The sequence below is a fragment of the Lutra lutra genome, chromosome 1, assembly GCF_902655055.1.
Source record: "Lutra lutra chromosome 1, mLutLut1.2, whole genome shotgun sequence".
In the NCBI taxonomy this organism is placed as follows: Eukaryota; Metazoa; Chordata; class Mammalia; order Carnivora; family Mustelidae; genus Lutra; species Lutra lutra.
In genome coordinates this window covers 178,749,208-178,772,826 of record NC_062278.1, presented here as the reverse complement: position 1 = coordinate 178,772,826, position 23,619 = coordinate 178,749,208, and the positions used below count along the sequence as shown (strand labels likewise).

Genomic DNA, 23,619 nt, shown 5'->3' with positions numbered 1-23,619 from the left:
TTCTTAACCTCCTTGGACATGTTAATATTTTACAGTGTTTACTTTAGATCCATTTTAATGACAGAATCAAACCCTCAAATTACAGATACACATCAGCTGCTTTTCTTGAGCAGCTCTTTCTCTTTCACAGCAGATTTGACAGAGCTGCAGCCCGCTACTCTATAGCTCATGTATCTTTTGTGCTTATTGCTTGTCTGGCCTTTGTGACTTTGTTTAAATAAGTAGACTTTTATATTATAGGCACTTGGACCCATGTTCTGAAAAGTGGATCTTTATGCTCTGTTCAAGAGCCCATCTCTTCAGGATTTTACATTAGGTGTAGGATTAAGACTTTGCCTGACTTCTTAAAGTTTCTATTTCGAGGGTTGAAGTTCAGACCCTGGAATTTAGTCTGCTTCTGGGATTTTGATGAATGCTCCTGGGCTTTTCTGTGACATGATTCTTCATCCCCATCCTTCACCAACCCTCTCTTTTGACTTCCTTCTTGTCTGTATTAGGAAAAACTTGCCCTTTATTTGTTACGGTACTTGCAGGCAGTGTGTTTTCTGACCAAGTTCCTTCTCTTGTCACCTTCCTGGCCTTGAGGGTTGGTCTAGTTCCAAGCAAGTTAATCTTGTTCCACTATGGACTTTGTTGTTGATACCATTTAAGAAAAAGATTGATTGCCTGCACCTCTAGAAGTGATTTCATGCTGTTGGGTCTAATCTTTTGTAAACTGTCAATTTTTTAACTCCTATTTTTCCTTGAGTAAGCTTTGAAGGTCATAACCACTAACAGGTCCACCAGATAGTTCAATCTCTTCTTCACTGATGGGAACATCTTCATAGAAGACTAATATGTACATTCTAATGACCAAGCAGTAAATGACTGCCTTTGACTCAAATACCTGGACTATATCAGAAAATCAAAGCCCCAAGAAAAGCATTATAAAGGGAAAACCACCCTTAGAAAAGGGAATAATTTTCTTGATTTCACAAGAAATAGGTGTTTGCTTTAGAAAATTTGGAAAATACACCGGTGCATAAAGAATAGGTTATCTTGGAGTCGTTATCTTTTTTCCTAATCCAGATCTCAAGATAGACACATGTACATACTCCTTGATTAAATATTTGAGTGCCTAGTATATGTTAGGTGTAGAAATAGAATGGTAAATGAATTGAATGTAGATAATCCACTCAGGGAGCTTAAGGTTTATAGAGGAGACCCATAACCCATGGAAACATGAAAACAAATTGGGAAAAAAAATGTGACCGTAACAAAGAGATATGGTGATAGTAATCAATGTTGTGATTGGGTAGGAAGGAAGAATGGGTTAAAAGGGCTGACAGTGTCAGTAAAAACTAATTAGTGTATTGTGGGAATGCCAGTTTTAGAAGAGAACATTTCAGCTGAGTTTCTCAGGATGAGAAAAACAGTCATGTGAAGATCGAGGAGGATAAAATTACAAGGAGATGGAATTGCTTGTCCAGAATTTATGTGGACAGGAAAGAGGTTGGCATGTGTCTATAGTTAGGAGGAGATCCCATCAGTTTAATCTCAGCTTTCTAGGGAGAGGTCAAAGAGAGAAAAGAATACAAGAACTGAAAGTACAACACGGTTTTAGATACAACCAGTTTCAGATAGTCAGTTTACAAAAGTACTTTTTAGAATCAAATGGTATGGTATGTTTATATTAAAGAAATGGGGAACATGTATATACTGTGTAATAACTGTTCTAAAACATAAGCCTAATACTTTTTTTTTTTACACCTGTCTGAGTATGGCCATGTAGAAATTAATGGATATGTAAATTGGCTTAGATATTTGACATTAAATTTTTAAAATTCCTTTTTTTTTTTAAAGATTTTTATTTATTTATTTGAGAGAGAGACCACAAGAGAGGCAATACAAGCAGGGGGAATGGGAGAGGGAAAAGCAGGCTTCCTGCTGAGCAGAGAGCCTGATGTGGGGCTTGAATCCAGGACCCTGGGATCATGACCTGAGCCAAAGAAAGATGCTTAACAACTGAGCCACCCAGGCACCCTTAATTTTAAAAATTCCTTATCTTCAATTCTTTACCTTATATACTCTGGTAAACATAATTATAGTATTAAGCCAAAGGGACTCTTTCCCTTGATAAAAGGCAGAGTGAGTATTTATGTACAACAAAGAAGGATTGGTCCCAATTTAATCTTTTCCTTCCCTAAATTCTCCTATCATGAATGAGGTCCTTCCATTTCTCATCATACTAGGATTGGCTTATCAGATTGTCCTATAGCAACTTCAATTTTGCTTATCAGGACCAAAATGTGTCCTCCTGTTTTCTATTTTTAGGGATTGTAGGAAGCTGTGCTTTGACATGTGAGATGTGAGGAGCATCTGTTAAAGAGAATGCTAGAGCTGAAGGTGTTAAATGTTTAAAGAAATGATAAGACTTTGTGCTCAGCTTCCACATAGGTTTACAAAGGGCTTGCAGATACTAGAGAGCTAATTCTCCACACATTTCTGTGAGGCGGATTTTATCTTCTATAAATACCTAAATGCACAGAGATGGTGAGTTGGCAGAGTGTTAATCTTTATATGTCTAGCTTGATGTTAACAGTAGCTGTGAAGGAAGAGAGCTGGTGATAGATATTTTAACCAGTTCCTAATTTTGGGCCTTCATCTATCTTGGCTATAGCTTAATGCTTTTTTGTAGGGCTCCAAAAATATGTATGCGTCTGAGATAATTTTGAATTTTCATATCCCAGTGACACAGAAGACTTCTAGAAATGTACATGAACCAGTCAAATATTCTGTCAGTGAACTGGACTTCATTTCATTTATTTATTTATTTATTCTTTATGCCTTTTTCAGTGGTTACTGAAAAATGTTATTTGGCACAGCTTTAGCAAAATCTGCTACTTGGGTTATGGTGAACCTTCCAGGCTATAGTATGTATTATTTTCCTGTATATTACTTAGAAGCCTCCAGGTACCTATTGAATTATTTATTAAACTACCTCTCCCAGAGCTTTGACGCTACTGCTCCCTGCGTTTAGAAGCACAGTTCTTTGGAAGATGTTTTAATTGTAGTGTATATCAAAAATAAAATACAATAAAAGATGGTGTTGTTTTTTTTAATTTGTGACAAGGTAATTTATATCAGCTTTGTTTGTTTACTTAGAATTCATAATTATAATTCACATTTCAGCCTGATTTAAACATTATTTTTTTATGGTTGTTTTGAGCAGGGTTTTAAACCATCAAATATTCTCCAATAAAACATGGCATTTTTGAGAAATATAGACCTTAACGTTAATGGAATTTGCTTTGCCAAATTCATACCATGCCTCTATTTATTTCTCTATGATAACTTTTTTCATACATATAACTCATTTCATACTTCGTATCCATTTCATTTCTGCCTGTCAGGGAGCTATTGTTCTCACCATGCTCAAGACACCATTTAAATTAGTTGATCAATATTTTACTACTTGGTTTTGGACAAATACAGCTACTCAATTTTTTGTTTGTTTTCGCTGCTGCCTCTTAAAATGTTTCCTTCCTCTGGTATATTATTGTCTTAACTTGGGATGCCGTATTTATTTAATAACATAATAAAATCCTATCCTCAATGACTTGAACAACAGACATGTTTCTCACAGTTATATATATCCATATTTAACAGGTTATTTAATAGAAACCTGATATTTGACAGAAACTTGACTGAGCCAGAGTCAGACTTTTGCAAAATTTTATATATATACACCACTGCTGGCCTTAAATGTGCTTTTTGTAAAAAATGCTGCTACGCCTAGAATTTTTGAGTTGGAGTTTTACTCTAACATTTTCTACACCAAATGAAAACTATAGCTAAACTGTCATGTTCATCCATATTATTGGTTTCATTAATCCCTGGAAGCTCCTTATGAAATTCTAAACCATTATAAAAGACCCTGACAGAAGCCAATCCTGATGACCCCCAGGTATAGCCTGGAGAGTTAAACTGCCGGAGGGCTAATATAGACGGCATTTACACCTTTTATGCCATATTTTGCATTGTCTAGATAAAAATTTAGACTCCTGTGCTTCTTGCACAAGAAGGCTTTCTTCCCTAGGATTTCTCTAATATTGGAAACTAATGGTTCCTGAGCACCTTGACCAATAGGGAATGGAGAACCAGTAAATAACTATTTTCTACTTCACTATTTTGAATGGACAATGTTAAAGTTCATTTCACTTTGTGCTTCATTGGGATTGATCCAACTTGCCTGTGGTGGTAACCAAATTAATAAAACACCCTTGAGGGTGCCTGGTTGGCTCAGTTGGTAGAGCATGTGACTCTTGATCATGGGGTTGTAAGTTCAAGCCTCATGTTGGGTGTTGAGATTACTTAAAAATAAAATCTTAAAAAAAAAAAAGACACCCTTGGGTGAGCTTTCCATCCTCATTTCTCTGTGTCCTAGTCCTCTCCATCTCACCTTTACTCCTGTTTCTTGAAATTTTTCTTAAAACTAAACCATTTGACAAGACCTTTGTCTCTGTGTATTTTTAAAGAGCTGTCAAACTAAAACACTGGCACTTAGAACTTGTAGGATCATAGATGAGTTACTGAATGTCTCTGTGTTGTAGTTACTTGATCTTTGTACAGTAATAACTGCTCCATGTGTAGCAAAGGGTTATAAGAGCAGTCCTGAAACTAAGAGCGGTGCTTGTGAGATTGACCCTTGACTGGTACTGATAGAAAGCATGTCCTAATTGATAAGAGCTGTTCACTATGCCTAGTGTGTTAATACAAATAATGTAGTTTGTGCTCAACACTTCCTTTCTTGTAATCTAGAATTTTGTTGATTCTAGGCAGAGAGAACCTATGGACCAGCCCTCCAATGAATAGACACTGGCGCTCAGTCCTAATAGTTTTCCCTGAATGGAATATATTGCACATGTGTATCGATATATTCATTGTTGGGAGAAGAGTGTACTCTGACCACCACATAGGAGAGGGGAGCATAAAGAAGTTTGCATATGGATTCCTACCGATTCTATCTGGGTTTTTTCCCTCTTATTATTTACTTGTATATCCCTAATACAGGGTTGTAATAATTCCTTAACCATAAGAACAGCTTAGATCCTGAGTTCTGTGTTTCTAGCAAGTCTTTGCTTATAGGGGTGGTCTTGGTCACCCCTGACAGACCAGTTGTGGTTATAGTGAAGGTAAAATAAGGAGGAATAAAAGAGATTTCAGCACAGCACTTCTAACATAAGTGTTTAAATATGTTAAGATTTACTAAAGTGCTTCCTGTCAGCTCAGTATTGGGTAACAGTTGGTTTGGGGGTCCCAGTTAATCATATTGATTGAGTGTATGGGCCATAACAGAGTTTTAAGAGAGATAACAGGATAGATTGGCATTAAAGGATTTGCAGTTGAAATTTAGCTTAGTGATGCTCAGTGCGATTGCTTCAAAACCCTGGACAGCCAATAGGAAATGTAGAAGAATAGCTAATGACTTTTCTATTCTTCTCAACACAGCCACCCCCACTGCCAGAATCTCCATGCAAAACCATTGACCTGGTTCTTTACCTTTCTGAGGTGACACCATTTCCCATTTGCAGTGACCTTCTTCTCCCATGAGCATGCTCACTTCTTCATCTTTTTAAAGTTTTCTTTATTTAAGTAATCTCTCCATCCAACATGGGGATCAAACTTAAAACCCTGTGATCAAGAGTTACATACTCTTCCAACGGAGCCAGCCAGGTGCCCCGACATGCTCACTTCAGACCGCTCATCATGAACTGTCTCACATCCTCTCTCTGGGAAGTTACGGAATCTCTGTTTTCAGAAAAGAGTGTGCTGCTGTTTGAAATCTTAGATGTTAGTGTGAAGATCTGGATTCTGCATGACAGCTTTGCCTCCATCTTTAAGGCCTGAACCACGTTATTTAGAATTTCCTGAGGCTTTGTGTGGTAATCTGTAATGGCAAGATAATACAGTTTATTTCTTGGAGATTACTTCCTGGACTGGGGTGGGATGGAGGTATTTCATTTTGTTATCTCAAAATGAGATAACACACTGGTGAAAACATTGTAGATACTAAAGCACTGTACCCATGTTTGCTGTTTTAGTTCTTCCTTGATGTATGATTCTGTGTTTCTGTTTTCATCTTACCTGTTTAAGTTCTATTTTGTTTATCCAAATAGATGGTAAACTTATTGAAGTTTGGGCTGCCTTTTCTAAATCTTGACGTTCCATATGATTGTTAGCAAAGTGGTATGGTCTCTTACTATTGTTCACTGAAGTCCATCTATCGAGTTTATTTCTGAGGACCTTGCAATTTGAAATTAGTAGGTCATAGGGATATTTGGAGGAAAAGAAAGCACTGGATTGAGAGCAGCCATTGTTACATACTGAGCATGATGACTTTTGTTACATACTGAGCAGGAGCTAATGAAGTGGCATATTTTCAGGGTTATTATGGAAGAGTCAAATTTTCTACACTGCTGGTTAAAGACTCCTTCATTATTAGCTGCTTTAGAACTAAGTGCCCTATTGCCCTGTAATTTTGTTTCATTAATTATGTCAGACGTTGGTGGTATTTGAGGCAAACAACCCTTAGATTTCCATTTCACCTTTATTGTTGGCAAACATTTATCATGGATAGGGCTATTAAGTTCTTTAGATTTTTTTTTTTTCTCATAGAGATCTAAAAAGAGCCATTTAGTAGTGACCTATCAAAATGCAAGTTTTATAAAAACAGTAATATAGAGTATTAGTCAATAAGTATTTTAGCCATTGCTTTATTTAATAATGATTTACATAGCTCTTACTTTCAGTTGGATAATATAAAAACTTTACACATGTTAACTCTTTTAATCTTTCTAACACTTTATGGTAACTATGATCATTATTTGCTTGTTACAGATAAATTCAGGCTTAGAATGGCAGGTAAATTATCTGTAATCCTACAAATACAAAATGGGGAAGCATGCAGAACACAGTCAGTCTGGCTTTATCGTATGTATCTATGCTTCGTTATTACCTGTATGTTTAACAATCTGTACATCTATCCAACGGTGGCTGTGTTGCTATTTTGTTAATTGTTTGGGTGCTAATTTGATGTCAGGACTGGGAAAACAAACCTGTCTTGTGATTTGTATACCTCAATGGCTTATTTATCTTTGCATTCCTATGTTTTCACTTCCCATGGTAATTAAGTTCAAGAAGTCAATAAATTGGTGGGTTATAAAGTATGGATAGATAAGGAATTCTTGGTAAATTTCTCCAAACTCGAAGTTACTGTCGTGAGATCAACTGATATGAACCTCAACAGCACATCCTTCAGTGGTGGTGTCAGTCAGCTCGATATTCTCAGCAGAGCTGACCTGATATTCACCGCCTTTGTTCATTTTACAGATAATCCAACATTAAAGGCATAAGATAGAAAAAGGATGAAAAGATTATGCCCCACTTTGCTTATTTAACTAAATTATTATCCCTTGACCTTTTGACCAAACCAAATTCGTCTTCTCTCTCGCCTGCATTTCCACCCGTTTTAATACTGCAGCACAGATTTAATGGATTGGGAGTCTGTGAGTAAGTAATAAGAACACAGAGGAGAGTGGCCAACATGATTAAGATTTTATTTGTAGTGTAATTCCATTATAATTAACATTATGTAACTGGAGAAATACGGCGTTTGCATCTCTTCCTGGCAGCTGTTTTTAAGTCAGTGGCAGAAAGGAGATTAAAGAGTAAATGAAGACCTATTTATTGAAATTGTGTTTGCATCTTGTATTGTGAGATTCATGTTTATTTCAGAGACCACAGTTAATTTGGTAAGGAAAAGGAGCAATGTGTTTAACAAGCATGCTAAATAAATTGGTGGGCGCTGCTTTGGGCTACCAATTGTTGAACTTTTTACACTGGAGGTGAAATACCCTAAAACTTCTACAAAATGGTAGGTGTTTAAATAGTGAGAGCGAGATAGAGGTTTATCCCGCTACCCAAAAACAGACAGGCCCCATGAAGCCTTTTGTAAGCTGAAATAGCACAAAGAAAAGAGTATCCCCCCTTCCTGAAAATTTGAGTTATGCTACTTTGCTTTTATACAGACCTTCGTTAGCACTTGTTTTTGCTAACCAAAAGCAATCTGCAGAGGATTTTTGCTTTTATGAACAAAGCCCTTAACTACTCATGTAGGTAACTAATGTAGGGAACTCAAACTTTAGAAAGCAGGGATTCCTTGTATTGTGTTTTTCCAAAAGTGTTCAACAGACTTTAAAGTTTTTGTTTTTAAAGATTTAATTTATTTATTGGAGGGAGACAGAGAGATTGCACATAAGCAGGGGGGAGGGCAGAGGGAGAGGCAGGTTCCCCACTGAGCAGGGAGCCCAACGTGGGACTCAATCCCAGGACCTTGAGATCATGACCTGAGCTGAAGGCAGACGCTTAACAACTGAGCTACCCAGGCATCCCAGCAGACTTTAAAGTTAATGAAAATAACATGGTTTTGCATGTGAAGCATTTTCAATTTGTTGTAAATGATTTTTTTTTCCTAAAGAGTAACTGGCCAATTAATGATAGAATCAATTTATGTAAATTCAGATCAGAGTCCTCTAGCCCAGGGCTTGGCAATATATGGCCCGATGGTCATAACTGGTTTTCCAGTTCTTTATGTTGCCCACAAACTGAGATGGTTTTTATTTTTTTAGATGGTTGAGAAAAAAACAAAACAAAACAAGAGAATAATAATTCTACATAACATTCAAATTTCAGTATCCACAGATACAGTTTCATTAGAACACAGACACCTCATTTGTTTACGTATTATTGGTGAATGCTTTTCTGTTAGGACAGCAGTTGCATTGTACTAATACAGATTTTATGGCCTGCAACGCTAAAAATACTTACCATCTGCCCCTCTACAGAGAAGTTTATAGACCCCTGCCCTAGCTGATAAAATATAATATCAGTAGTGGTAATAACTTTGTGATAAGTGCTTTAAATACATTACTTCTAATATTTCTAAAATGACTACAGTGTAGCTGCAATTACCTCCATTTTACAGACCAGGACATTGAGGCTTTGATTAAGTGATTTACTTGGTTAGATCTGTCTTTTGAAGACCGTCTATAACAACTTGTAGTAGATAGGAATGACTAGAATTTAGACCTACTTAAAAATATCATTGTTAGTCTTTTGAAAGTAGGATGGTATCGTCTATCCTCTAATTAATAGTTACTAAATAGGACTGGATTGGTGGATTTGAAATCTGTCATTCCAGTGTATGGAACTTTTGACATGCTGTATTAATTTACAGTTATCTGCAAAGGGAACTTGACATTCCATTTTGATAGTAGATGGTAAAATCTGCTGTGGCCATTTGGATTCTGTTCCCTCCCTGCCCCCCACAACATAATAAATGATTACTAATTGATTACAACTTTTGAGAAATTCTATTATAGTGGTCTTGCCAAATTGGCCAGTAGGGGCTTTCCTTAAAAACTGTTAATATTCTGTGAATTATTGTAGGAAGAAAATAAATTGGCAAAGCTGATGGGTGCTCATGGTAGGAGCTTAATGAGGCAAGTTTCTGGAAGGGTACAAGAAGGTATTGAGTTTTTTTTATTATTTGTCTCTCACCTCTCTGACTGAACCAGAGGATCATGGTAAATGGTTATTGTGTTAGTTTGTGATGATGGTGGTTTTGTGTGTTATTAAAAAGTGATTTAAGAGGAAATCCATTTGACAGAGTACTTAGGTTAACTTTAAGCCTGCTGGAAGAGGTAACCACTGTTTCCTCACGAGCTTTCAGAAATTCAGTATGACAAGACTGATTAAATGAAACCTATTAGGTAAACTCTATATTAGTTTGCAAAAATCCTTAGGCTTCTTGAACGGATCCTTCAGAGGATCAAGACTGTAATTACACAGGGCTAAATATTAGGATAACAGCCTGTAAGATCCATATAGCTTCCTGGATACTGGAAAATAATTACTTTTTAGACTTCCTTAGCTACAGCTCATAGATGATAGTGTAGATAATGCCTTGAGGGCAGAGCCTGTGTCTTTAGTATCTTCAGTGCCTAGAACAATAACTAAATAATAATAAATATTATTATTTTAGCTAAAATTTAAGTACCATGTACTAAGAGTTAATTTTTAAAATATGTCATTTAATTGTCCAAAAAAATCCTGCTATTATTAATAATTGATTCCAATATTACAGGGTTGGAAGGGCCACATAAAACACTCAATGGGGCCAAAATTTAATACTCTAGTGTCTGTAATTCAAAAGATTGTGATCTTATCCACTTTGCTGTATTGTAGAGCACACTGTAAATATTTGATGAATGAATGTGAGTATGTGATAGAATTGTTATGAGGAAATCACCATCATTGAGTTTGAGTCTATTTTCAATCTAAAGATTGTTTACTTTTAATTCTGGTACTGTTAAAATTGGTAGGATTTTTGAAAGATTCATATGTTACTTACTTGATTTGAAAAGAATTATTTTTTAAAAATATTTTATTGATTTATTTGAGGGGGAAGGGGAAAGAACAGTGGGGAGGGGCAGAGAGAGAAAGAAAGAGAAGCAGTCTCCCTGCTGAGCAGGAAGCCTGATGCTCCATCCCAGGACCCTGGGATCACGACTTGAGCTGAAGGCAGATGGTTAACAGACTGAGCCACCCAGGCATCCCTTGAAAAAGAATTATTGTGGAGTAATCCAAGGTATGACTTATGATTGGACAAATGAGCTGCTGCCTATTGTACACAGCGATGTGATTGGCAGGAAGGGTGTGATACTTCTGCTCCAATTTAGATGAATGACAAACCGTTTTCCAGATGCTGTTGGTTGGGATAAAACTAAATGTTAATGCCACTTGAAAAGTGTCATAATGTGTATGGCTTGAAGAGTTCTCATCTATACCTTAAGTGATTTTCATAGCAGTGTTGTTGGTCATACAGGTGGGCCCTCTATAGCTAAGAAAAAATATTTCAGAGGCTTTAAATGATTTGTCCAGTTAACCCAGCTGAAAACTAAAGCCTTTCATACCAAGCTGGCCAGTGCCTTGTTTTGAGGGGCAAGATCTTATATCAGTAAGTACCAATATTAAAACAGTTATGAATGAGATCCTTTACATTGACCGTTTGCACTACATTTTCAGTTTTTACTAGTTACATGACAAAGTACTCAGTAGTCCCATCTGGACTGTGGCTACCTTACTGGATAGCACAGCTCTAATCAGCAGGCTAGTCCGACTGAGATTTAGTTCTTAGATATGGGGAAGCTCTGAGAATAAAAGGAAGGGAAGAAGTTCTCCTAATTCATTCCTCTACATCGCCCATAATTTGTCATGAGGATGATCTCCTTTATGTTTAAATTTAAATGTCTTTTCATATTTTTAACCTAACTGGCTAGTCATCTCACTCTTTGATATTCAATCATCTGATAAAGAATTTCTATTCTCAAGAGTTCTCTGAGGAAGCAGTATATCTGTGCAAGGAAATACATAAACATGACTCCAGTGATTGGAACAAAATTAGAAGATTCCTGAGGAAAAATTGCTGCTATAATTTAACAAATGCACCTCAGCAACAGCCAAGGCTCATGAGAAGCAAATTGGTTACTTTGGGTTAATGTCAAATGAATGTGCTTTCACTTCACATTTTTTTTTTTTTCTTTTTGTCACTCACCTAAAATGAATGGATGATAATGGCTAGAATGTAATTTAGTTACAGAAAGAGAAGAAAATGCTGGAAAAAATTTTAAACTACTCTTCAACTCATTCAATCATGTCCTAATAGAATTATATTAATTTTGATTAAGATTATAAGGATTTTTGTTTTTTTTCTCTACTTTTAGACTTTATTAATTCAAAACAAAATATTCCTAGGAAATTAATACAAATGATTATTTATAAATTATACATTCCTCTAAAGAAAATTCTCTAGTTGGCAAGGCTTACCAGAGCATTTAAATAATTATGTTCTAGGTATAGATTTGTACAGTACACACATAGGTTTTTTTCTTTTTACATAATGAAAGCAACACTTGTCTCAAATTTTGTAGTGTTTTCTAAAATGATTAAATCATATCATCTAATAATAATAAAAATCACATGAACTACTTTATACTTTTTTTATACTTTTTTGTTCTATATACTTGACAGCCATTATTTTATTTAATCTTCATTATTTAAGTAGCTTCCCAGTAGAGAGTGCCCCAATGACTATATATTCTTAGACTATATAATTTTCTTTAACTTTTACTTATTTGTTTGACAGAGAGGGAGAAAGAGAGAGCGGCAGACAGAGGGAGAGGGAGAAGCAGACTCCCCGCTGAGCAGGCAGCTCGATACTGGACTTGATTGATCCCAGTACCCTGAGATCATGACCTGAGCTGAAAGCAGATGTTTAACTGACTGAACCACCCAGGCACCCTAGACTATATAATTTTTAGGGAGATATTTAGGAGTAAAAAAAAAAATGCTTTATTACTTTGCATAAATATTGATAAATAATCCTTTATAGATTTTGTACCAATGGATCCACCCACCAAAAATGGTGGGTATGTGAATTTTTTTTATCCCTTGCACATACCAACACAGTGTAAATATTTTGATTTTTGCCAGTACAATAGATGGAAAACATGAGGTGTTAAAATATTCTGTTTCTCAGTTGTATTTTCTCTTATAATTAAAATTGAGCCCTTATCATAGCCCTTATCACCTTCCACATCTTCAAAGCAGCCTTGCCAGAGGATTAGCAAGTTTTAAATGAGATGGCTTTGTCAGTGGAAATTAAAAAGAAGAATTGAGGAGGAGATGTAGGATTCTTCACTTTGGTATATAGTATAATTTTTATAAAATATCTTATTTTTTTCTGAAGTGGTTTGAGAGCTTTTGATAGAGATCTGTTTGCATCCTAAAAGTTGGTTATGGGGAACCTGTTAGAAGCATTCAAACCATCCATGCATGACTGGAGATCTGTCCACTATTATATTTTTAAGGTTAAATAGGGGTTAGACTGTTTCTGAGACATGACAGTTATTAAACTTATACCCACACAAACCCTGGAGGGATGTTCAGAATTGATGGGCTTTTATTTTTATATACCAGATTCTTCACTGCTCCAGGACTGAAATCTGCTGTTGACTCTTCATTCAATAAAATCATATGAATATTGAATATTTTATTGTCAGTAGATGGGATTCTCGACTGGAAACCTACCTCATAACTTTACCTCGTGACCTCTCCGTAACCTCTTAAGTAGTTGATTAAAAAGCTTTTGCTTTATTTTCCATTCTTTCATGGCTATATGCATTGACTTTTACATAGAAAGCTTTTGTGAACTAGGCATGTACAATTCATGAAATACTTGACTTTGGGATAATGTCACTTAAGGATTATCTCCAGTGACTGAGGACAGGCATAGATGGCTTGGGAAATTGTTGAGAATCTGGAGATGATTTTCTATGGGTTTCCACTGACCTCCCTAATAAATCTTTTAATGGAGTAGCAGTATGATAAAATCATCCTAGAAATCATAGTTATTCTCTCATGCATAGACTTGAAGGTCTTCTAGCACACCCCTCTAACTTCATAGATGGAACAACTCACTAGGGAAGTGCTTTTTCCAAGAAAGATCCTAGAAGAGTTAGGACTCCCTGATTTGAGCCTAGTGATTCTTCTTTATCAAAATTGTCCATGGCCTGTTTGAACAAGAAGTGAAATAAATACACAGCACAGGTGGAAAAACAAAGATAATCACATGGACAATGCACCTTATTAAATTAGTGTTGGCAACATTTCTTCACTGTTCCAGCTATTCCATAGGATTCTTTGCTCTGTGAGCTGTCTAATAAGCTTTCTTTGTTTTTAGGTGATAAAAAGGTAGCTTTTAGATTCTGAAATGACAACCTGACCATCTGGCAAGAAAAGCAATACTACATAGGTATTATAAGAGATCTTTTCTTTGCATCCATCCAAGACTTAAAAACTTCATCAGCTTGTGGAATTTCTTTCCTTACACAGAACTACTCAGAAATATGCCTTTATTCCAGAAACTGGACCAAGGAATCTTTGACAGGGATTTATGCTGATACATCTGATAAGAAAATTTATTAAATGTCATTTTACAGAGCTCATGAGAACGGGTATGATACCTGGGGTTCGTAAGTTATAAAATAAATTTATAAAATAAAATTATTTTCCTGAGCATAAGACAGATGCATTGTTGATTGCATTTGTCATAAAGAAATTTAATCTATATCAATTACTCCGAAAGAAGCTTGATCTTTTCATGAATGTCGTCCTAACAAAGAATATATTACTCTTGTCATTTTTTCCTCTATTTCCCTTTTCTTCTGTTTAGTCAGTGGCACCTATCTCTGTCAGAGAATCATCCAGTTGCATTTCCAGTCACAATTGCCTCAGTCACAAATGATTCAAGTTTATGCTAAAAGGGGACCAGATACTTGTCTTCCTTGTTGCTTGACGCTTTGACAACATCTATTCATTTGCCTTCAATAGTATTGCTCTGAGTTTATTTTTTGCTTGGGAAAAAGGCCATAGTTACTTGGAAAAATTGAGTTTTCATTTATCTTGGCCTATCTGTCATACTGATAAGATCTGCTGTCTTACAACTCGCTCAGAACTAACAAGAACAAAGTGGCTGAGAAGACCCATAAGTCTATATGTTTCAGAAACAAAAGATTTATTTTTCTCCATTCCACTTGTCTTTTGAATAGAGTTTGAATGAATGATTATTGTGAATAGCATGAGATTTAATAATGCCAACATTATCAATTTATACATTTACCGAGATGTAATGGATTATGCATACTGAGGTAACCTGAAAGCTGCTTACTTTAAACTAATATGGAACTTAGTTTTAGGGTACCTGGGTGGCTCAGTTGGTTAAGTGTCTGAACTTTGGTATTGGATCAGGTCCTGATCTCGTCGGTCCTGATTTCATAGGTCATGAGATATAGCCCTGCATCATTCTTCATGCTCCGTGGGTTTCTGCTTGGAAATTTTCTCCCTCCGCTCTCTCTCTTCCTCTCTCTAATATATCTTAAAATAAATAAATAAATAAATAAAAAGTTAGTTTTGATGCAGTCACAAATACAGAACCCTTAATGTCTGAATAGGAAGGGAATATCTCATTCTCTCATTCTGTTTTTCAACATGCTACAGTAAATACTTAACAGATATCTTCAAAATTTTGAGTAAATAAATCCTATTGCGTATCATTTTCTTATTTTTGTATTAATGCCTGTAAGGGTTTTTATAAATGTTTGATCCATTCCATCTTCTTAAAATAATGTTTCCCCTTGATGCAATTTGCTTTGATCTTTAACTTGTCAGTAAGAGGAGCTTTGCCATATTATTATAAACACATGATGTATTTTGATTATTGGTTATTCTGCTGACTGAGAACCAGATTTCAATATAGTGGTCTCACTAGATTTTAAGTATTGATGATTTACAAGTCACAGGACTATGTAGTGCTGTGCTTGTTCCTGGCCTAATTCATTTATTTCCTATTTCATATACCCATTCCTCACCCAGGGTTTCAGTGACTATGGTGAGAGAGACCTTGCATTAGGTGCTGGAGTACATATATGAAAGCCCTCTTGCTCCCAGCACATACAGTTGAGTTAAAGCAGAGATGTCACTAAACGGGTATAAAACATGCAGCAGGAAATACTGCAATAGGAGATGCAGAGGTAATCCTTAATTCAGTGGAGAAGGGTTTGGAAAGTTCAGGTTGGCAGAGTTGAGTTTTGAGGGGTGAGTGCTTCCTTAGTTATGCAGTAGTACAGATTGCATACATTATCATGAAAATTTAGTGTAGCGGTAACATAATCATCGTAGAGTTACAACATGGTCTCACTGGGAGAACTTGTCTGGTTTACATCATCTGGATCACTGCCAAGGCTCTGTAATTTAGTAGGAAGTACACAAGAGTTAGAGATAAGAGGTCTCATTCTGCTGCTTATTAGCAATGTAACCACAGGCCAAACATGAAACCTCTTACCCTACTTTTTTATCTGATAACTGGAGATAATACCACTAGATACTCAATATGTGTTCTCCTTTGAACATTAAGTCAAACATTTATCTGAAAGCATATTGTAAATGGAAAGGATTCATGAAATACAACTTTTATTTTATACATATTTCACTTCTAAATTTTATTCATTGAATTACATGTGGGGAATAAATAATTTTGTTTCAGGCTTCAGGAAGCAATTAACAGTTTATAAGCATCGTTATTGGCCTCCATACTTCCTTGTTTTGGAACCCCGGAATAATTTTAAATATTTTCCTCAAGAATACAACATTTTTATGTTCCATTTATATCACCATACCTTGGTACAAATGGAACATAAAAAAGATACACCAGGAGCACCTGGGTGGCTTAGTTCTTAAGTGTCTGTCTTCTGCTCAGGTCATGATCCCAGAGTCCTAGGATTGAACCCCACATTGGGCTCCCTGCTCAGTGGGGAGCTTGCTCCTTCCTCTCCCACACCCCTGCTTGTGTTCCCTCTCTTGCTGTGTCCTCTGTCAAATTAATAAATAAAACATTTAGAAAAAAATATACCCCAAACTATCATTTAAATTCACTTACTCATTTTAATTTTACTCATTCATATCTATTGTATGTCAGGCTCTCTGCTAGGCACCAGAGATGCAACATAGATGCTACCCTCATTTAGTTTACATTACAGTGAGGGATGTAGTTATGTCACAGAGACAATCAGTGATAAAATCTTTGAAGAAGCAAATACTGTTCTGTGAGAATATATTATGAGGACCTGACTTAGAGTGTCAGACTTTTCTTAGAAGGTGAACTTTAAGTGGGAATCTGCAGAAAGAATAGGTGGAAATGAGTTAAAGGAGAGAACATACCAGATGAAATGATATGTATAAACACCCTTAACTAGGAAGGAACATGACCGATTTTAAGAAATGAAAACACTTCAGTGTGTCTGGAGTGCAGACAGCAAGGTAGAGAAAGGTGGAATATACTGGGAATATTTGGCAAACGATAGATGATGGATTTGTCGACCAATTTAAAAACTTTGGTCATTTTTATGACTAATGAGAAGACACTGAAGCATCTTCAGAGGGTTGAAATGGGGGGGTGGGGTTGGGTAAATGCAGTGAGAAGGTTCTTTCTGCTGTTTCGGATATGAAATAATGGTAGGTAGAAGAGAGATGGTAATAGATAACTGTATGAGGTAGAGTGGTCTAGACCTAGTGGTGGCTGATTACTTTTACAAGAGGTGAGAGAGAAAGGCATGAGGGACTTCTGCCTCTCTGGCTGGTGAATTATGGTGGTGCCATTCACTATCAACACTGGAAGTTGACCATTTAGAGTGGGAGGAGAATCGGTATAGGAAATTATGTGTTTGTACTCAGAGACATTGATTTTGACATCCCTTTAGAGTATCCAAATAGTTTGTCAGGTAGCCAATTGGCTGCATGGGTGTGGAGGTCAGAAAGGAGCGTTTGAAGATAAAACAATGTGAATACAAATTTTTGTTAAGCCCAAACTATTATCAATAACTCTTGGAGTTTAAATTTAGGAAGGTTCAGTGTTAGATTTTTGAGGGTAAGAAAAGTGGGGCATTTTTAAATATTGGATAGACCTCACACCATTTAAAATTCTGTAGGGGTGCCTGTCTAGCTCAGTTATAGAGCATGTGACTCTTGATCTTGGGGTCATGAGTTCGAGCCCCATGTTCAGTGTAGAGATTACTTAAAAAAACAAATAAAATTTTTATAATTGTTGAATAATTTATCTAGACTTAAAAATTTAGATTTCAGTTTTTAAAAGTGAATTGTGATCTGAAAATCATCAGTGAATTTAAAGAAATGGTGAGAAGTGAGTTTTTATTTAGTTTATAAAGAATGAATATCAATTGTTGCTCTTTATGATCTTAGGAAATTTTTTCCTTAATTTTAAATGAAGACCATTTTTAATTTTCATATGAAAATCAAATGCTTACTATAATGTGTACATTAAGCAGAACTAGTAGTATCTCTTTGGTTATAGGTATTGAATATAGGTCAGCCTACAGGCTTTTAAAATAGATTTACGACAATTTTCTTACTCATCGGGGTAACATACACACAGTGTAAAGAATATGATGATAAAATCAGATCCTCTGTAATTCACTGAGATACTTTTTCTGGCATGACTTCATGACTTCCCATTCAGACAGCTTTTCAGTTTTGTTCATTTTTGAGGAAGGCTCCCACTGTGGGGCTTGAACTCATGACAATGACCCTCAGATTGAGACCTGAGCTGAAATCAAGTATCGGACACTTAACAAACTGAGCCACCCAGGCACCCCTGCCATTGAGACATTTCATTCTAAAACCAGCAATACTGGAATGCAACTGACTACATTAAACAGGCGCACACACACACACACAAGCCTAGGTTTGTGCTTTATTCTAAAGTCCATTTCTTTATTTGTAGGTGATGAGCAATTGAAGTTGAGATGAATAACATATTTGGGGGTATGTACCCTTTTTTAAAATAAAAATAGGTATGTGTAATGTAGCATATAAATTCTTTTATGAATTGTACAAAGACTATGACTATTGATAAGGACCACATTTCCTTAAATTATAGAATTAGTAAATAGCTCTATTTTATGTAAATAATACATACAGAAAGCAGTAGCAATGGATTTTATAATAAACTATAAGATAATAGGTGATTTTAAATGTAATGTGTAATGTGTTAAATTTTAAATGTAATATAATAAACTACAAGATAATAGGTGATTTTAAATTTTAAATGTAATGTGATTTACAAATAAAATCTTTTCATTAAATTTCATTTGCCAATGTGTTTTAAAATTGTTCAGTTTTTAAAGTAGGAAAGTTAACTAATTATCTTAAATATATTATGAAAATAATTGTAGTATGCACAGTGTTTATTAATTTTCCCTGATATATTTATTTGGCTATAAACCTTTGGTGTTTTTCATATACAAGTTCTATTTTGTTATGTTAAATTCTAATTATTGCCAACATGTGCATTTTTAAACCCAGTTTACCCCTGTAAACACTATTTTATATGTTGTCATTTTTAGTGATGAGTTGGCTCTGTTTTCAGTAGAAAAATTCTCAATGAGCTTCTGTTTCTCAAGCTAACACCTTTATATTTTATACAAAGTTTTCTGTTGTTACATCTTCTGATTTAATATATACATCATATACTGGAGAATGATCAATTTGTTGTTTTAGCAATTTACATTTTGGTTCTAGTTACAAATAAATATAAAATACTAGTTTATGGGGAAGATCTTTAGACTTAAAAAGGGTTACTGACGGGCGCCTGGGTGGCTCAGTGGGTTAAGCCGCTGCCTTCGGCTCAGGTCATGATCTCAGGGTCCTGGGATCGAGTCCCGCATCGGGCTCTCTGCTCAGCAGGGAGCCTGCTTCCCTCTCTCTCTCTCTGCCTGCCTTTCCGTCTACTTGTGATCTCTCTCTGTCAAATAAATAAATAAAATCTTTAAAAAAAAAAAATAAATAAATAAATAAAATCTTAAAAAAAAAAGGTTACTGACCATTTAAGAATGATTATTAATAAGTATAAAATTGAGTCTTCACTGTATTAGTGCCTGACTAACTTAGACATAGATACATGGACACAGACATGTACCACCCAATCCCATAGCAAAGATGACCAACTTATAAAAAAGCAGATGGTATCCTACCATGTTGGGCCATCACAGCCTTGGGCCAGTGGTTCTCAAGTCAAGTGTTTTGAGACAAATCTTGCTTTCAAGAGCTGTGGGATATTAAGCAATTCAATTTCCCTAAGCTCAGTTTATTTGTATGGTTTAGTTGTCTAAATCATATATGATTTCTTAAATTACTTCTTCCTTAAAACATTTTAATTTCATATTTGAAAAAGCTAAAGTTTAGAGGTGAATAATTTTGTATTGGTAAAACTGTTACTAATATTTTGCAGTGTAAGATAAATTTACTTATTAGGATAGGACAATAGAAAAGTACAATTGATTCTTTGGCTGTTATTTCGACAGTGGTTTTCTTTGCTTAAATTTGGGGGTCTGGGCAGATCTAAGAAGGCAGGCTTCCCCTCTGTGTCCTTTTGTCCTACCTGACATGGATACTCAGGATTGAGTCACATTGAAAGAATCCCTCATGACCTTGTTAGCTCAAGGTTATCTTTTATCTGATTTCTCTCTTCCTGGATAGGTTACAGGCTGGAGAACATTAAAATATCTATTTTCTTGGTGGTTTTCTTTTCTAGATTTGAATAATTCACTTGATTCTTCTAAGCTATTTAGATGAAAAAATGTTATCAAATAAACGCGGTATATTTTTAGTCTACATATAAGGCTTCATATCTTTTAATTTGGTCATTTAAAAAACTAAATAATGTTCAGATACCTTTTATATTGTGAGATTAGATATTTGCTTGAGATAGGCATTTCTTTTTTAATAAAAAATACTGGAAGTATCTAAATACTGTGAAAGATCCGTTTGAGTATCGGGCTTACTCTGCATTGAATACTCCCTTGTGTTCCCATTTATTCATATAATATTTTAAGCTCTTTATTACAAACATTACAAATGCAGATATGAAATGACCTCTCTTTTTGTAGAGGGGATTTTTAAGAACCAGGTTAGGGACTCCGGTAGGTATCTTGTGCCATTTTTCTCACTCTGAAATTTTGTTATTATATGATTTTTTTTTTAAAGATTTTATTTATTTATTTGACAGACAGAGATCACAAGTAGGCAGAGAGGCAGGCAGAGAGAGAGGAGAAAGCAGGCTCCCCGCCGAGCAGGGAGCCCGATGCGGGGCTCGATCCCAGGACCCTGGGATCATGGCCTGAGCTGAAGGCAGAGGCTTTAACCCACTGAGCCACCCAGGCGCCCCGTTATTATATGATTTTAATCGGATAGGTGAATCAAAAAAAAAAAGTTAGGTTTGTGAGTGAAAAATGGTAAGATGGTGTCCATTTTATATGGATTGACCTACATATATAAGATTAGTTATTCATTGTTTAGAAGAATGTATATAACTAATCCGTGAAAATGATAACAAGCAGCAAAGCTTATTAAGACACTGACTTCGTTTTAAAAAAAGTAGTTCTCATCATGAGTGTCAGATAAAACTATATTTTAAACATTTGTAAATCAAATGGGAATAAAGTGTTCTTTGCATGTATTATTTCCTTTACATGAATTCTTTTCTATATTTTATGAGACAAGTTACAGGCATTACAGTTTCAAATCAACTTTATTGTTTTCATTGCAATTGCTACATAGCTATTGAATAGTTATAGTAAGTTTTAATGACAAATGAAGTGCATGTTTGATTATATGCCGTTAGTAAAAATATCTTTTTATGGCCCAGGGTGGTTTTCAGCATGACCTTGACAAAAGCAGTATGTAAATGTGTATTTCCCTTCAAGAGAATGTAAGTCAGCATAAGCAAATCTTAAGGGAAATATTTAAAAATTAACAATTAGTGAATATTCTTTGTGTGTTGAAATTATATGAACATGTAAATAGCATAGTTGAGCTTATTTTGAGGCCATTATAATACTAATTAGAAAAGTTGTAAATACCATAATTACTCTACTAAATTAATTACATTTTTATTTCTATGTTATTGCTGAATATAGCAGGGATTAGGAAGGTAGTTATAATGCTGACATTGAGAATGTTCCCACAATTACTTTTTTATCTTGTGTTACTGATTCTCCTGCTACTTATCACTTGCTGTTGTACCCAATATCTGATCCTACCTTTCTGCCTTTTATTCAGTTTCCTTTGTCAGAGATACTCTTTTCTTCCAGTCCTTACATTTCAAAATTGTACTTAACTTGCAATGTCTAGTTTGAGGGTTGCCTCTTTCACAGTGCCCTACAGTCAAAACTCCCTGCTCAAGGTCATTGCTGTCAACTTGTCCTTCTACTGTAGCTCATCTAAAGTATGGTCCCTTGTGACTAACAAATGTTCTTGATGTTCATCTCACTTACTCCTTGTTTTCTGCCCCATTGGAAAAATCATCTCACATCATCATTTATTTAACTTTGAACATAGTTCCTCAGTGTTGAGAAATACTAGAAAAGAATCTCTGCATCTGCATGCATGGTGTGAGGTTTTGGGCTAGAGACCATGAAAAAGTATATTGGTGCTGGGAAGAATGATTATCTAAGGAATTCAACGTGTAATTATTTTATCCAAGAGCCAGGAGGATATCTTTGATAGGAATTACAAGGCAGGAGATACTTTGACCTTTCCTGTTCTGCTTCTTAACATCTCCTTAATATTAATAACAGCAGAAATGAGAACTATAATGGCAACTGTAGTTTTATAGAGCTTACTGTATATATTACACTTCATCTTTTTTTATCTTCATGTCCTGCCATGAAGTTGGTGGAACAGAAGTTGACATTATCCAGAATTAGCCAAGTTTATTTGTTATCAGCTAATACAATTTAAAGCCTGATTATGCAGTCTAACTGTTCTTTTATTAAATGTTAAGTTAATATTTAATATCTGTGATCTTTTAGCATAATTTAGAAATAAAGTAACCTCTGCAATCCAGAAAGCAGTGTCCTAATTTAAAACTGTATGCCTTTTAAAATAGATAACAGCTATTTTGATCAAAATTCTTGGAGTAGGGTCCCAAGTTGCATCAATTTCACAATTCCTAATCCTCTGGACAAAGGAATTCAAGAAAGAATAGACCTATACCCTAAAAGTATCATCAGAGTAGGAACATTAAGAGTGAGTCTCTAGTGAAGAAGGTGACTAATGTCCATACAGTTAGGCTAAGCCAAGATACCCAGACAAAATTGACCAGGGGCAGGGAGAATCCTGAAAGAGTGTCTCCACTTCTGTGAACTCAGCTGCTACTTTGTACAATTTTTCCTTCAATCTTGAGCTATATCCTAGGGTAATAAGGAGCTATAGGACCCAATCAATGACCCTGTTATATAAGCTATACTAACTAGGGTCTTTGTTAATTGCAATTCAGTGTCCTGACTAATGCAGGTAAAATCATTGATATAACAGTATTCTTCTTTCTGCTCCACTTTCCATTTCTATTTTACTTTCTTTTCTTCTTCCCTTTTCTTTCTTCTCCTCTCCTTCTCTGGCTACATTTTCTTTTATCCTTGCCCTTTCTTTCTTCCTCTTACTTCATTACTTGCCCATTCATTCATCCATGTATCCATCCATGTAATATTCATGTAGTGCTTAGCATACATTGGACATTATGCTAGGTTCTGAGGACAAAAAGATACATGACATATACTCTTTATTCTCTTTAGGATCACATTTCCTCTTTTAATTTTAGGAAGTTGGTTTTTGAACAGGAAGATAGAGCTTAGGCCAAAAAATGGGAGAAAATAATAAAAAAGGAAATCCCTAAAGCATTTGCCTAATACTTGAGATTGGTGGAAAGATTCAAGATGGGAAATGTTAATTGAGAAGGGTTGCTGAAAAAGTTGAACTTAGAGCAGAGATTCTTTGTAACACCAATTTAGTAAGTCAGTAACAGTAACTTCAAGGCAGATTATAGATTCAAAGTACATACCCTCATACCATAGCATACATTATTTAAATTGGTAGCGGGAAAATAAT

The 23,619-nt window shown here is 35.4% G+C and overlaps 1 protein-coding gene across 5 annotated transcripts in view; it reads left to right on the top strand.

Annotated features, from left to right (window-relative positions):
• The window catches only part of CNTN4 (contactin 4), a 963,126-nt gene that overhangs the window by 123,453 nt on the left and 816,054 nt on the right, over window positions 1–23,619 (top strand). For 4 of the 5 annotated variants that reach the window (XM_047746452.1, XM_047746478.1, XM_047746432.1 and 1 more), the window contains exon 2: window positions 18,458–18,498. The exons of the other annotated variant lie outside the window; for it this stretch is intronic. The gene's annotated coding sequence lies outside the window, so the exon portion shown is untranslated. The remainder of the gene's footprint in view (window positions 1–18,457; window positions 18,499–23,619) is intronic. 5 annotated transcript variants of the gene reach the window in all.